The following is a 13,854-nucleotide window of genomic DNA, read 5'->3' as shown; positions in this document are numbered from 1 at the left end:
ACAGCGAAACAGAAAATATAAAAATCAGAAGAAAAAGAATTGCAAAAAAAAAAAAGAAAAGAAAAAAGAAAAAAAAAAAGCGAGAGAGACATCCAAAGTAGGTCGAATAAATAATCCTCTTCTTTTCCTCTTTCTTGCTCCTTCTTCTGCTTCTTCTGCTATAACACACAGAGCTAGTTAAAAAAACCCTGGAGATCGCCCAAAAATGTTCTTTTTTTAGTATTTTAAATAAGTGCTCTTCAGCCGGGAACCAACACCCTCCCTCCAAAAAAAATCATATATGTATAAAATAACGATAAGAAGAATACGAAGGGGGTGCCTCCTCCTCCTCCTTTTTTTTTTTTTTTTTAAGTTTATCCCTCACTCTTCTGCAGGAATGGAGTAAAAGAGACAAGGAGGAGGGAGAAAAAGGAGAGAAAGAAGAAGAATACGGGGGAAACAACTAATAGAATATGTAAGAAAAGAGAAAGGGGCGAGAGGAGAGGGGGGAGAGAAGAGAGAAAGAGAGAGATTGAGAGAGAGAGGCGGAGGAGAAAGAGAGAGAGAGAGAGAAGAGAGAGAGAGAGAAAGAGAGAGAGACCCCAAAATTGAATGCGTTTAAACGGGAGGACTCGCAGAGCAGTGTTTCCGAAAGGGGGATCTGCGCGAATGTCTGTATATAGTGAACTTTGACACTACTATTGAAACTGACACGTTTCTATGGAGATCGCTGCCTTATATGGAGCTCGTGTCAAGGAGCCAAGAGAAGGGCTGCTGGCAACTGATAATCAAAGGCGACTGACTGGTCAGAGCCCTGAATCGGGGGGAGAGAAAATGGGAGGCTAAGGTTAGCCAAGCCTCCCGAACGCCATTGGTTGGAGAGCCCCTCCCCCCTCCTCTTTTTCTTTCTTTCTTTTTTTTTTTTTTCCCCTCCCTCTTAGCTACCTACTTACGGGTTGGCGAGGGAAGGAGGGGAGAAAGTGAGGGGGGGGGGTGTGCTTCTGACAAGCGCAATTTACATTGAGATCGCCCTGCGCTGCTATTTACTCTGAGACCTGATTAGTATGGGTCGTCTATGGTCACACACACACACACACACACACACACACACACACACACGCACACCAGAGGGGGAAGGGATGGCGAGGGGAAGAATGCCTTGCAATGGGTAAAAAGAGAATTAGAAAGACATTATTTTGTTTTCTTCCGAAAAGTTTTTAGAATTATGTTTTATGAGCGTAAAGAGTGTCATTGAAAATGTTAGGAAAATTTTAAATGGGAATTAAACTCTCACCGTTTTAATGATTCGTGAAATATTTTGGGTTTGTATTGTTTTCTTCTTTCACACATAAGCACAATCCAAGAGTGGATTCTGCTCATTTTATATTCCTTTAAGAAACAAAGTAGGGACTCCCTGTTTTTTGGTCCAACGTATATTTTGGTTTTAAAATTAAGGGTTTAATTATGACAAAAATGCACTCCTGGAATTCGCAGCTATTGCCACAAAATCAATCCGAGCCAACGGTTCCTCTCCATCCCAAAGATGATTTTTAAAATAAACTTTCCAGTCAATCCGATTTTTCCTTCTTCTCTCTTTTTTTCTTTTCCCTTTTTGGTATCCTCAGGCTGTTCCAAGTTCCTACGAACGCTCCAGTAATTATTAATAAAATAGTAGTAAGTTCTCATATCGTTGGGGGCGGGGTGGTTAGTGCGGCCAAGTCCGAGTCCCAGGAAAAGAGGAAAGGGGTGAGCGAGAACGGAAGGAGATGGGAGATGGGGAGAGGAGGGGGGGAGGGGAAGAGGAAGGCAGGAGGGAGAGGGAGGGAGGGGGAGAGGGGAAGAGAGGGGGGAGAGAAGGGGGGAGAGAGTGAGGGGGGGAGAGAGGGAGGGGGGAAGAGAGAGAGAGAGGAGAGAGAGGAGAGGGAGAGAGAGAGAGAGAGAGAGAGAGAGAGAGAGAGAGAGGGAGAGAGAGGGGGAGGAAGGGAGGGAGGGAGAGAGGGAGAGGGAGAGAGAGGGGGAGAGAGAGAGAGAGACACCCCGATTCCCAAAGGCGATTGGTCGCCGGAGGAGGGGCCGGCGGGAGGAGCGGGTCCCGCCGCGAGGCCTGCAGGAATCGCTGGCTCCGGCTGCCACCTAGCGGACGGGAGCCGCGTCCCGGAGGCGCACAGTCGGGTCCCTCCTCCCCTCCCGGCAGGCAGCCTGTGCCTTTTCTCCAAACGAAGACAGCACTTTGAAAATTCTTTCAATGGATTTTTTTTTCCTTGAAAGATCGTACTGGGGGAAAATGATACTTCTATTAGTTACATATTCTCCAATCGCACACTCGCACCCCCCTCGTTTTGAGATCGCTCCCCTAGGCAGGCTCAGGCGGGCGCGGAGCGGCGCGGAGTGACAAAGCCGCCGCTGCTGCCGCCGGGGGTGGGAGCTGCGCTTGCCCGCCCGCCCCTAGACTCGGGAGAGCGTAAAAGTTTGTCTCAGCTCCAGCACCCTGAGCCTCAACACGCCCTCAGGTAAAGGTGGGAGTAAATGGCCACGCTGTATTGACAGAGGTAGGGTTTGTTTTTTAATACACGTTCTCCCTTTAAATTTCACTAGGGAGGGGTTTGGGAAGCGCTGCGTGTTTGGGGTACGTTTTGCGCTTCCCGGTCTCTCCAGCCTACAAGTCTGGAGTCGGCGACCGCTTAGTGACGAGCGACGATTTTAAAGAGCAGAATAAAGGCTTTTCCGTGTCTGCCCCGCAGCCCCTCCAGCTCGAATAATGAAGAGACAGTCAATGCACTCCGCAAGCGGCGGCCCATTGTACGCAGCTGATGGAGAGGAGGCGGTGGGGGCCGGCGAGGGCTTCTTGCCCTCGCCCTTCTCCCCAAATAAACGCGCTTACGTCTCCCGGTCAGTTAAAAGGTGAAATGAACACGATTAAAAGACAGGACGAAAGAAAAGAAAGGAGGAAAAGAAAGAAAGAAAAAGAAAGAAAGAGAAAGAAAGAAAGAAAGAAAGAAAAAGAAAGGAGGAAAGAAAGGAGAAAAGAAAGAAAAAAGGGAAGAAGGAAGAAAAAGATAAAGAACGAGCTTTCTACATATAAATTCTAAATTGTTCTCCCCATCTAGTACAAAGGCAGGCAGTCGAGGGCAGAGGAAGCAGGCACAGAGGGATACAGGGAGAAGGAAAGAGAACGTGGAGAGAGACGGAGCGAGTGGAAGAGGAAGCGAGAGCGAGCGCCAGGGAACCAGAGGCCCCCTGGACGCCCGGCCCTCAGGCCCAGCCGCCCTCGGACCCTGGACCGGGAGTCGTGGGCACCAGAAGCGAGACTCGGCCAAGTCCTGCCCCACCAGGCAAGTAACGCAATGATTATCGTTTCTTTTGAACTCGGGGTTGGCAACGCGGACAGGCCGGGAGGCAGCCTTTGCTAGCATGGCTTCTGCAGGCCGGGGCCTCAGTCCAGTCAGCCGGGGCGGGTCGAGAAGAACTTTCCGCGGGGCCTGCTCCGGAGCTGCCCTCACCCGGCCTCTGTCCCGCGGCGGCGTGGAGGTAGGGATCACGGCCGCGGCGCCGCCCTGGAGCTGAGGATCGTGCCCGCCGAGCATCAGTCCAAATTCAAAACAGGTCTCCTCCACCCCCATTCTCTACCCTCCTCCCGCACTGGCGGGAAAATGCTGCGGCGCCTCCAGCCTGGGGGCGGAGGACCGGGGGCGGAGGGTCCACAGGTTTGGCACCCGCGCCGCCATCGCCGCCCCCCCCCTCCGGTGCCAAGCCGGAGCCGCGGTGGAGTCGGCTTCCAAGTCCGGCCGGGCTGGCCCTGCAGCCAGCTCCTTGCCAGGCTGCAGCCAGGCCCTGGCGAGCAAGGCTCCTGCCGCCCACCTGCGGACGCCGTTTGTAACGGGATCCCCTAATGTAACGCGATCGATGACTGCCTGTTTGATGTGGGTGATAGTGTCAGCGAATTAAAAGGGACACCACGCCACTCTCCCCAGCGGAGAACCCGCGGCGGCGGCGGCGGCGGCGGCGGCGGCGGCGGCGGCAGCAGCGAGAGAGCACCAGATCCGCAGCGCCGCAGCCCAGCCAGACTTCTCGCGCAGCAGCAAGAGGGCTGGGGGTGGGGAGGGGTCACCTCCCCAGGGGTGAGGACGGTGCGAGTGTGTGTGAAAGGAAGAGCCTCAATTAAAACCGACGAGAAAGCTTTCCTCGGCGCTGGGCAGGGGCGCGCGTTTGCGTCAGAGGGCGCACAGGGCGGGCGCGCGGGGCGGGGGAGCCGACGCCGGGGGCCGCGCCCCAGGGCTGGGTGGGCGCGGGAAGGAGCCAGCTAAGCGGCGTCGGCCTCGGTTCGGCCTTGCAAGCTAGGGGCAAGGCGTGGCAGGAGGACTAGATGAGGCTCCCCGAGAGCGGTGGGGCCCGCTCACCCGCGCTGTGGGCTCTTTCTGCCGGCCCCTACCCTGAGCTTCCAAACTCGCAAGAGGCCCCTGGGATCTGGTGTGACCCCGGGTATGGGAAGAAGCGGAGACCTCGAGTGGCCTCAGGCGAAGCTGCCTGCTTCTGTGGAAGGAAGGGAGGGAGGGAGGGGTGCAGCCCTCGGCCTTAGTCTCGGAAAGGGAGGGGTGGCTGTTGGTTGTGGTGCCCGGAGCAGTGGAAACCCTCGGCTTTTCAAAGCAGGGGAACAGATCACGCTCCTGCCGGGCGTATGCGCCAACTTTCTGTCGTGAGAGGGGCAAGAAGAAACCGAGGCTTTTCGAGGAGGGGCGCTTTCCCCTTCCAGCCCAAGCATCACTCTAGGCTCAGTTTCTCTTCTGGACCCTGTGTTCCCCCATCGCATTTGCACACCCGCAGAGCGCCTCCACTTTGGCTCAAAGCCCCACCCCCAGCAAACGGCTTCCGTGGAGGGACTGAGGGTCAGCTCAGGTCCTGAGGCAGCCGAGGCTTTCTCTCCACGAGGCTGTCGTTCGTTACGAGTTCAACTTGGCACACTACCGGAAGCGCCCCACACGCAACCCCGGAGACAATGATATCTGTTGCGGTTGGGGAGGGCGCGTAATAGAAAGTGGTCATATTTTGAGGGAGCACGTAGGTCCTCAAACTGTGCAAATCCACACACGGGTCCAGGAACGCTCAGCTGCAGAAGCAGAAAAGCAGATGGAATTTCCATCTTCCTTCCACTCATCCTCTCTTCTCCAGATCTTTCTCCCTCCCTTCTCCACCAAGCCCTTGTTTCCGGGGACCTCTAACTGGGTCTCTTGGACCCAAACCCACTGTGGCCCTTGTCTCAGCACACTCCTTGAGACTGCCAGCATGGTGGCCATATATATTCGGCCCTCTCCAAGGTCTCTCTCTCCTGGCGAGGCTGGTGTAGAGACAGGACACCCGGCTGGTTTCCTCACCGGGGCCTGGACTCCCAGGCCTCACTTCTAAAGTCTTCCTCTGTCCTGGTCCCCATAGGCCAGTTCAGTGCACACCAAGTCTCCAGTGTGGTTCCCCAAGAGACATGAGAAGGTACCCCTCCGCCTGGGGAGAGGAATCAGGCTTACAATACCTCTTGCAGATTGCTAGCATCACAGCTCAGCCTTAATCACTTTCCAAAAGCCTTCCAGACAACACTTGCTCTCTTCTAGTGGGACAGACAATAAACAGTTGTGACCTGGTGGGAGAAGGAGAGAAGCAGAGGTCTGTGGCTGTATATACAGCATGACTTGCATTCCAGGCCCCAGAGTCCGGATCCATGCAGCCTTTCTAGCTGATTAACAACCCCCTCACCACTATCTCTCCTTCCACTAAGGCTGGAATCATTCTTCACTAATTCTATGACCTCTCTGATATTGGTATTTTGCTCTCCCCAAACTCAACGGATCATTTGTTTTGGCTTTTTGGTAAATCACACTGAAAAAAAAGGTGGCTTTGTAAAAATGTTTTCTAAATTTAGTTCAAGAGCCGTGAGACCCTACAAATGACCAGATATGTGTAGAAAATTCTCTCCTGTATCTCTTCCCTATCCCCTAAATTGTTAAAAATGGTATTATTCTGTTTTGAGAGACCACAGAACAGAAATAACCCTGTTTTATCAAGCCCATCTGGAGAGATGAACATGCTTGCGATCGCTGGGAGAAAGGTCAGTTCTTCGGCTCGTACTGCAGACCTTTCCCAAAGAGCTTATTTTAAAGGTGCCGAATCAATTAGTCTCCCTTGGTATGAGGTTAAGGCTGTGAAAAACGAAATTGAAGAAGATGTATTTAAAATGGTCTTGCATAGATCTTTTGAAGAAAAGGGTGAAGAGAGGCACAGTAATGCCTGCCTAATGTTTTGTGATTATTTAAAAACAAAACCCAAAACAAACAAACAAACAAACACCCTATGTCAGAAACCACCCCTTCTTGCAAGACTGAACTCTTGTATTGTGGCTGCCCAGCTGTAAAAAGTTCTGCCTTTGTCAACATGAAGACAAGGGTGGAAAGTCCAAGTTGGGAGTCAGGCTTCTGCTGGACTGTCTGCTCTCAGCCTGCCTATGTCGTTGAACCACGGATCCAGCAGGCTTGTGTACTCACTATCACTCTGGTTTGGCCTGGGCATTTCTTCTTTGTCACCTTTGGGTCAAAATGCCCAGAGATAAGTGCTTTACCTTAAAAAGCAGTTTAGTTTTCTATCACAAACTGGCCAGTTAAAGCAGGTGTTTTGGAAAAGAGAGATAAGGGAAGCATTTCCCCTTTTTGCTTGGGTGCCCAGTTAGAGGGCCCAGGAGTAGCCAAGGGAAAATGGCAGGAGAGCAAGTGCTGACCTTTGGATGCAAATCAAGCCTTTTGTAGGAGGAAAAGTGACAACGATTCCTAGCACACCAGTGAAGCCAAATATTTACTTTCTGTAAAAATCAAGCCTTACCTATCTAAATGCATTTATGCAAAAATTAAGAACACAAAAATTAAGACTTTTGTGTTACCAAATGTATTTCTTTATTTTAAATGTCCAACTTGAGTGAAGAATAATTGCATGGCTCTTCTTCCTAGGGAAAATGACTTGGGTTTGGAAGAACAGTTATGTTTTGAAATGAGTTTGAAACTTGTTAAAGTACCCTGGCAATACAATTAACTATACTCTATACTTTCCCTTAATAGTCACCTGTCAGAGCACCTATTTCTTTTACTACAGGATTAGCCCATCAGAAGCAGATCTGAGTTGGACATTCACTGATTAAAAACTGCTGGAATATGTTTGTCTTCAATGCCACTTTCTTCACTGCCTATAAACTAGTGGAAAAGTATTGGCTCACAAAGCCAGCAGATCTGTTGGTAACTATGGTCATGCTACAATCCTATTTTACCTATCAGAAGTTTAATGTAAATATAAACCTAACATTTCCCTCTAAACTGTCAGTGGAAAGACATGTTTATTACAGTGTCTTCCATCAGTAGGGGAGAGGGGCTTTAGGTAAAGTCTAAATGAAAAAGAATGAGCATAGTACACCACTGATACAAACCACATGGAGCAGTAAATAATTATGCCCTCTGTTTTGCTATGTATATTTTATTTACCCACTTCAGAGGTGGATAATAAACCTAGCCTATCTGTGGGAGGAGTTAATAAAGTATTCCAAATGCGTGATCTAACAAAACTCGGTGATAGTTCTGTGTTTTATTGTTAACCATTTGCATGAAATCTTCTGAAGCTGAAAAGAAAAAGGAAAGGGCTTTTGTGTTAGTTGATCCTTGGCTATTCTAGGGCCCAGGTTGGTGTGAAAGGGACGAGGAGGTCACTTGAAATCTCCTTTTATCTACTCTTATTTTCTCTCTGGATCAGCAACTTTGAATAGACATCATCTAATCGCCCTAAATGGAAAGAAACTATGGGAGCAATGAAAATGCCTTTACTCCAGAAGTGAATACATGTATGTGGACAGCTAGCTGAGCTTGCATAGGACTACATCTCTGCACACATGTGCTTAGAGATTTTCCAGGGTGTATGGATGTTTATGTAAATGTGTCCCATACATTCTGGGTTGGAGGTTTGATTGGATGGGTCATTTTGCCCTTACACATAAGTATGCACACACACATTAGGATTCTCTACCAAGTCCAGGTGATACTTTCAGGTGACTCTTTTTTCAGCTTTTTCTTGCCCTCACTCTCTGGGATGTCATATTTAAGTCCTGAAAAAAAGCAAATAACTGAGAACACGATGAACAGCCTTTTAGTGAAGACATCTTATTTCTTTTCCATTTTCAACTGGAAGCCACATTGACAGGAGGATTTCTCTTTAGAGGGTAGAGATTGTATGACAGGTGGGAGGTGATGGGGTAAGATGAGACCATTACTTTCAGTTTCTCCCCAATATTTTTTCTTTTTGGTTTTTCTTGGAATTAAATTGGTTAAAACACAGTAAATAAGTGGAAAACTAGAGCCTGACATTAGGCAGTTTAAAAGTTTTTTTTGTTTGGTTTTGTTTTTGCTATAGATACACATCTCCAAATGGTTGAAGCTGAGTAATTGATTATAATTTGTTCTGAAATGAGAATTGTTTTATTAAGTCTCAGATGCTGACTACAATATCATTTAAATTGTTTTCCTTAGCCATTGTTACATATACTTCATGAAGGAGAAACAGCCCTCAGGTTGTTAGGTATGAATGGCTATCCAGAAAAGGACATTTGATTTCTAGGACTGAAGGCACTGGGCTTCACTTCCTAAGAAGCCTCTTCTCACCCCCACCCCCAGTCCCATGTTCTTCTGAGTAAAATTCGCATTGCTCCCAGAGCCTGGGACACTTCATTGTAAATTCCTTTAAGGGAATACTCGGTTACCAGGGCTACAAGTTCCCGTCTCAACCCGCCAGCCTCCCTGCCCCCTGCTCCAGATCGCAGAGACCCTTGGCTGTCAAGGGCTGGGACCTTGGGCCCCCTCCCCTCCTACTCCCAGCCTACCGGAGATCGCAGTTCCAAAGTTCGAAGTTGGGTGGGAGCGGATTAATCCCTCTTTAACTCCTCTTCTTCCCGCCCTCAATTCTGAACCCCAACGGACCCGTTTCCCGGGGTTTCCTGGTGAATAGGAGTGTAGGAGCTGCCCTGTCCAATAAAGATTAAATTAAGTAGAAGAATCCCAGCCGCTGGATATTTGGAAGCTCCGGTGGGGCGTCAAACCGACGTTTAACACATTTTTTCCAGTCACTGTGTACAAATTTTGGACCTGTTGGGCTTAACTTTAGAAAGGAAAGAAGAAAAAAGATAAGGAAAGAAGGAAGGAAAAAAGAAAAATGAAAAGAAAAAGCGAAGAAAGAAATTCACAGAAAACCCCCAGTTTCAAGGGGACTTTGCACTCAGAGAGGCTGAAGGCAGAAGCGGGGCTTCCTGACCTTTCTAGTCTTTTCTTTCCCCAACCACTCCTAGAATTGGAGAATCCCTCTCCTGGCTGAGGGCTTGGAATTTTGCTGTTTTGGCGAGTCTGAGTCTACTTTTATCCCTTGGGGACAGTTTGGTGGCCCAGGGTCACAGCTGGGTGTGCAGCAGGAAAGAAGCACTCAGAATCTAGTCGCCTCCTCTGTGCTTAATTTTTTTTTTTTAACACTAAGCTTTTGGTAGCGCAAACTGAGAACTGAGCAGTTTCTTTCAGTGACTGCCCAGCAGGAGAAACAATGGCTTTCTCTGTCGGCAGCGCTTAGCTCTCTGGACACTGACCTTGAAGCTGAGGCCGGGCCAAGCGCTCCCTTCCCTGGGAATCATCCCGGCCCCAAAACATCGGCGTCTCCCTCCCACCTGCTCCTGTAGTCCCAGGGCGCAGTCTGGTGGGGGCAAAAGGCAAGTCCCTTCGTGGCAATGGTTCGTCCGTGCAAATACAACACTGAATAAATTAACCTCAAACCAGCTAGTTGGGGTGTAGTAGTTTAGCAGGACTAATTGCAGACAATGGAGCTGAAATGCCTTTTCCAATTAGCTGCTGGTTGGAGTTTAGTTGGAGGAACTGTCAGCTCCAACGATGGGTAATTGCTTTATTGCTCACAAAACTATCATCTATTTAGAACATATGTGCTAATTACTCTGGATGGGCGTCGAAAAAAAGAGACCGTAAATCTAATAGCACTTTAAAAAGTCTGTGGTGCTTGTAAGCAACCCCAGTCCCTTGCACTTATTTCTCCTGCCCAGGTTGGCATGATGGATGGCTGTCTTTCAGAAAGGCTAAGGTTTGGACTGGAGGCACCTACGGGGATGTTCTGGTCAAATCGCGTGCAGGAGAGCGAGCGGCAGCGCAGGCTGGGCAGAGGCGATAAATCACTGTCATCAAAACCAGTCCCCTCTTCAGCTGCGCACTTTTTTTTTTTTCATTTTCGCAAAAGATTACTTTAGAAATCTTTTAATTGGATTATGCTGGGAAATTAATCTCCTTTAGCCTTGGCTAAATATATTGTGGCCACTATCGGGAGGAAAGTCCAGAAACTGCAGCGAGGGCCACGTCCCCTTGCTCTCTCCTTCCCTCAGCCCTCCAGGATCTCCCAGCCGCGTGCGACGCCCGTGCTCCAAGTCCTCAGGAGTGATTGGGGGTGAGAAAGAGTGGAAAGACACATCTGGGCGGAAGGCCACGTCGGTCCCTAGTGAATCTCCTTTGTCCTAAAGGCCACGTTTCAGTGCAGGATTCCCTAGCTCCATATCTAGCATCTCCATAGCACCGCACCTTCCTCCACAAGGTGTCCTGGGTGGGGGCCTGCTACCAGGGAGGAGGGAGGCTGGAGTGGCGGGAAGAGGAAGTGGGGTGTGTCGGCGGAGGGCTGCCAGCCAAAGTCACTACTTTGCCCTTTTCCCACACCTCCGCCGCCCCCCTTCTGGGTCTCCGGGGTGGAGCTGGGTCTTTGCTAACACTCTCCACTCTACTTTTTTGCGTAAAGACGCACGGCTTGCTCTTGGCGTTTTCCCTGGTATAACTCTGGAGACACTTCCCCTTGACGTGCACAGTGGTTGAGGTCCGAGAACTAGGGCCCTCCCCATTCCCCCGGCTCCTAGAGCGCCAGCGCAGTGTTGGGCGGGGACCTCCCTTCCAGCCCCTTGGCCCAGAGTCCTTAGCCTGGTCCAGCGCGGCTTGGGCGGCTGCGGAAGCTGCGGGTCGGACCCTGCCGGCCGCTTATCTCAGCGGGAGATGACAACATCTGTCCGAAACGGGATACCTACTTTTGCAGCTCAATTTAGCTCTTAATAGCAGCCCTCTGAGGTGTGGTTAATTGATAGGGATAAAGGCGTAATGACTGGACAAGGAGACGCCAATGATCCTTTAATATACTTTTAAAAGAAACAACCACCACCCCAAACACCGGCGAGTCATTGCTCGGTGGGAGGATAAGACCGGGATCTGGCGGCCGGAAGAGCGACGCCAGTGCTGTTTGTATCTAGAGGCTACAGTGAGGGGTGAGCCCTGGCTCTCAGGGCTGGGGCATCCGGGAACCACCAGGGCGCGCAGCTCAGGCTGGCAGGGGGTTGTCGCGTGGCCGCGGAGAGCCGAGCGGGGCGAGGACCTGGCAAGCTCGGGATGACAGGTGACCGGACAGAAGGGCGAGGAGGAGGCTTGAGCCACGGAGGACGCCGCCCCTCCCCGGGCTCGGCCACTCTATCAGCTCTTACCCGGCGCGGGGCTGGATCCCCACGAGACAGGCACCTTCGTCTGCCCTCCCTCCCCGGCTAAGCTACCCCTCATCCAGCGAGAGCGAAATGGTCAAGTGGCAGTGCCAGGCGGACACTCGCGGGGTTCCAATGTCTGGACAACCTCTGAGGGACCTCAGCTCCGTGAGAGAGAGACACGCGCCGCTGTGTGTGTGTGTGCGTGTGTGTGTAGATCGCCCCGAAATGCAGAGTCAGAGCAGCAGCCCTACACGTGGCCGTATTTCTGCGGGGTCTGCGCAGAGCCGTGTGGCCAGGCGTTCTGGGATTTACCCGCGCGCAGCTGGGTCCCGCCGCGGGTCCCGCCGCCCTTGCGCACCACGCACCCAGACTTCTGCCCGCCACTCTCTCCTCAGCACCGTCCCTTTCCCTCACCTGATCTCCCTTTGCTCAGTTCTAGTTTGGTCTCCAGAGGGTCACAGGAGTGTGTTACACTGCGCAAGCCCCCAACTCAGGTTCACACAAACACGAAAGTGAAAACAATCAGATCGCCTTTTCTGTTTGCGAAGGGGGACCCCCTCCAGGTGCGGTTGGCGGTGTTCCTAGCAGGTTTTGCGAGTATCCTGTTTTACATTTAGGAGAGGGATAACCTGATGCTTCAGGTTTGAGCTCCCTCTGGAAGCGGAAGGAGAAATGACTCCAATCAGCGTCCATGTTTAATTGTATTGAGAGATCGCAGGTGTTTCGGCTGCTGCTATTGTCTGCCTTCCTCCCTGAGCCCACATAACAGGGACCAGAGAGTCCCAAGAAAGTTAATTTCCCCAAACCTCCTTGTGGAGAAGGCGTGCGTTGTCACAGGGCAAAGCTTTGGGGTTCAAGATTTGAAAAAGAGCAATTAAGTGTCCCAACAGAGTGTGCCTGTCTCGGGGTGGTTCTGTCCTTCCACCGTCACTGTCTAATCTCATCTACTGTGGTTCTGCCCTCTGTGATGTCTAGAAATTCGAGACTCACGGTCTCTTAACCGTCGAGCCTCCCGCCCCGTCCGCAGCCCTGGCCGGGGAGGACTCCAAGGCCGTGGTCTGGTCCTCGAGCGCCTGAGTCAGGGACAGGGTCCCAGGTCTAGGTCCATGTCCTGGTCGGCTACTCCCGCTCAGGAGCTCCCTGCCCGGGATGAACTGCGTGACCTGGCGGCGGGTCTCCGAGGCTTTCCCGAAGGCCTGTGGCCTTCGGGACGCCGGAGTCCTGATGTGACTGTGGCGGCCACTCGTCGTCCGCCGATGCCCTCGGATCAGCGTGGCCCTCGGCGCTGCGGAACAAGAAAGCGGCCCGGAGACACCTGCCCGAAGCCCGCGCCGTCCCCACGGCTGTTAAGGGCCCTTACTCCCCCGTCTGCTCACATCCCTCAGCCCATGAGGGCGCTCCCTTGCGAACGAATTCTGCGCTCTGGCCTCCCGTTTTCCCTGTAGGGACCCCCCGGAGCCCCTCCCACTCCTTCCCTTGAGGCCTGGGAGCTCGGGCCCGAAGCTCAGCCTGGGGGTGGGGGTGGGGCGGGGAAGCCGCTCCCGGAAGCGAGGCCCACATCCGGGCACGAAGCCTCGTTCGCGGCGTTGGCGGCCAGGCGCTCGACGCGAGCGGGGAGCCGCGTGCGGCCGAGGGGCCTGGACTGCGGGTGGGCGCACCTGGCCGTCCTCCGGGGCAGCGCTTGCGCCGACGCTGAAGGCCCCCACCCCGCGAGCCGGCCGGAGTGACAGAGCCCCGGGCCCGCGCAGAGGAAGAGATTCAAGAAGGAAGCCAGGCCCGACCGGGGGGTGGCGCACGCTCCCCGAACCCCCGGGGCCGAGCCCTCGGTCGGCGCTGGCTGTGTGTTCCCCCCTCGGGTGGGCGCTGCAGACCTCTTCGGAGTGGACCCGGAGGGAGTGAGCCGGCCTCCGCCCAACTTTGTAAGGTTCGGAGACCCGCCGTCGAGCGAGACGGCTTTTGCGAGGCTACCTTACTACGCTTCTCTCCTTTCTTTGGCCGGAGCGCTCTGAGCCTGGTGCCTCCGGGGCTGCCCGACAGGTCGCCGCGCCTCGGGCCCGCTGGTCCTCTTCAGGTGTTGGGTTGAGAGCGGTAGGGAGCAAGGCCTGGGGCAAGGCTGGGAAACCTCACACTCTAACTTCTAGTTCGAGGAGCTTGGTTTTAAGAAGTTGGAAAGTCAGTGGGAGTTAACTTCGTGGCCTTCGGCAGCTTTGAAAACCTCCGTCCACAAGGCGGGAACAGCACAGTTTAGAAACGGCTGTGTAGTCAATAAGAAAAAAATTTTTTTGGAAGACTGTATCTGGAGAGTT

The sequence above is a fragment of the Balaenoptera ricei genome, chromosome 3 (genome assembly GCF_028023285.1).
Source record: "Balaenoptera ricei isolate mBalRic1 chromosome 3, mBalRic1.hap2, whole genome shotgun sequence".
Taxonomy (NCBI): Eukaryota; Metazoa; Chordata; class Mammalia; order Artiodactyla; family Balaenopteridae; genus Balaenoptera; species Balaenoptera ricei.
The sequence above is the reverse complement of the archived record's forward strand: the minus strand, read 5'-3'. Positions refer to the sequence as shown.